The sequence below is a fragment of the Chrysochloris asiatica genome, unplaced genomic scaffold (genome assembly GCF_000296735.1).
Source record: "Chrysochloris asiatica unplaced genomic scaffold, ChrAsi1.0 scaffold00022, whole genome shotgun sequence".
NCBI classification, from domain to species: domain Eukaryota; kingdom Metazoa; phylum Chordata; class Mammalia; order Afrosoricida; family Chrysochloridae; genus Chrysochloris; species Chrysochloris asiatica.
This window is the reverse complement of record NW_006408540.1, coordinates 7,046,590-7,049,454: the sequence shown is the minus strand read 5'-3', so window position 1 is coordinate 7,049,454 and position 2,865 is coordinate 7,046,590.

The window sequence follows — 2,865 nt, the reverse complement described above, 5'->3', positions numbered from 1 at the left end:
TCATCATGGTCAACTCCACTTCGAGGAGGCAGCTTTTCCACAGTTGCATTTTAAGTGTCTTTCAACCTGCGGGATTCATTTTCTGGCATTATATCTGACAGTGTTTCTCTGCTATTCATAAGGTTTTTAGTGACTAAATATTCAGAAGTAGTTTGTCACTCCTTCTTCCTAGTCTATCTTTGTCTGGAAACTCATCTGAAACCTGTCTACCATGGGTGACCCTGCTGGTATTTAAAATACCAGTGGCATAGCTTCCAGAATCACAGCAACTCACAAGCCACCACAGTACGACTAACTGACAGAGGATTGGTGGTTGAGTCACCATGAGTCAGAATCAATTTCAATGCAACTGGTTGGTTCTTTCTGGCTAAAGCATTTGATACCTGGGACAAAATTTCTTTCTACACTTGGAGATGATTACAAATGTGTATGTTTTCCTGGGAAATCAGCTGTTTTGTCAAATAACCAAAACCTGGAGGTGATTTTGAGTGAGAAAGAACAAAGAACAAAGCAGATAAACACATAGAAAAACCTAAAATCTTCTCCTTAATAATCAAAAACAAAAACAACTTTTGATGTATTACTACTGAAATTTTATATTGCTTACACAAAGCACAATATCCTATACTGACTTATATATATCACAATTATTCCCTTCACTAACTATTTTGAGAAACCTTGTAGTAATATATTTGTGACTTAGATCAACACTAGGCTGGTACCATATTAAATAGCTTAAAAATGACATATGGTCTAGTAAAATATTTGCTCTTGTTTTATAAACTATTGATGATCACAGTCACAATTCACAAGAAAAATTGAAAATGTTCATAAATTTGATAATGTGGTAGGTGGTTTATATGCTACTTATTTATTATTGCCTATTGACAAAAGGCCAGGACTTGTTTTGTGTTTGTCTTTAGATGACAGAAAATTCAACTTGTTTAAAGATTTTACCTTTATTTCTCTTGCTATTGTTACCCTATTTACTTTTTTTACATAAAGTAAACACTACCTAGTACCATTTTATACTCAGAATATTTTTCTTTGTTTTTCATAGCTTATAGATTTCTCATGTGGGAATAAAATTTATCTTGCTCTCTTATTTTTGCTTTCATTTATATTAAAATTGCTCTTTCAGAATGGAATTTAGATGGTTTCTGCTGTTTTACCAAATATTCTTTTGTTTGTATTCCAATGGAACATAGGGAAGAAGTTCATTAACATAAAAAAATTGTTCTCTCAAAATTGGGACCAGTTTTGAAGAGGCTACTTTTCCATAAACAGATGGTTGTATGTGAATCATCCAAGACATCCAAACAGATGTCTGTCCTGGGGTCTCCTGCAACAGATTAGAAGATGTGCAAATGCTAATCCAGTTCTGAACTAAACAACCAGTTTTTTCCCCAGTAAAATTGGATCGATTAAATAACCTAATGTTTGAAAGTCAGTTTTCAGGATGCTGCAGCTGTTAGAAAATCACAGGCTAGACTCCCCATTACCACAACACATCGCTCTATTTGATGTCAAGTTTACAAAATCAGATTACAAAAAATGTTACAGAATATTTTTCAATTATTTACTTTAAATGCCCTTTTATTCCAAATCTAAAACGCACAGTTATTTTGCTAGTAAATATCATTTTAGAGTCATTAGTTCCTGGGTAACTAGAAGATCTGCTAAATTGGTGGCAATATTTGTAATAAAACATTTCAACAAAATTTCAACTATATAATTTCTGTGTCTGTGATTAATATTTTAAATTGCCTTTGGTTGTTGTTGTTAATTGCTATTGGGTCGATTCCTACACTGTACAGGTTTTCTCAGGAGTAGTTATTGGGAATGAAACACCAACCTTGTGGTTCACAATCCAGTGCTTATGCTACAGAGCCACGCCAGAGTCGTATATTTGGTTAGTTTTTGTTGTTGTTAGTGTTGCTGAGTTAGTTCCAGCTCAAAATGACCCTGTATAGAGTTTCTGAGGAAGTTGTAGACATTAAAGAAAAGAAAATAGTGTATGATAGAAAATCAAGCAAATAAAAGTATATATTATTGTTGTTGTTGTTGTTGGGTACCATCGAGTCGGTACTGACTCGTAGAGCCCCCATGCACAACAGAAGGAAAGACTGCCCGGTCCTGTGCCAACCTTACAATAATTGCTATGTTTGAGCCCACTGCTGCTGCTACTCTGCCAATCCATCTAGTTGGGGGTTTTCCTGCGTTTTTCCCTACCCTCCACTTTATCAAGCATGATAATAAGTAAATAAAAATAATGAAAATTATTTTGTATTAAGTTTTAGATGGGTAATTTCCATGGTAGTGATAGAAATTACTAATGGATCTGTAAGACTATTTTTGAAAGGCAATTTGACTTTAATATATACTATTTGTTTTCATCACTAATGATGAAGATCAAAGAGCACAGCCTTTGGAATGGATTGCATATCAATACAAAGAAAACAAAAAGCCTCACCACTGGACCAATAAACAACGTTCTTATCAATGGAGAAAAGATTGGAGTTGTCAAGGACTTCGTTCTTCTTGGATCAATTATCAACACTCATGGAAGCAGCAGTCAAAAAATCAAATGATATACTACATTAGGCAAATCTGCTGCACAAGACCTTTAAAAGTGTTGAAGAATTAAGACGTCAACTTGAGGACTAAGGTGCGACTGATCCAAACCATAGTATTTTCAATAACCTCATATGCACGCGAAAGCTGGACAGTGAATAAGGAAGACCATAGAAGAATTGATGCCTTTGAGTTATGGTGTTGGAAGAGAATGTTGAAATTGCCATGGGCTGCCAAAAGAACCAATAGATCTGTTTTGGAAGAAGTGCAGCCAGAGTGCTCCTTGGAGGC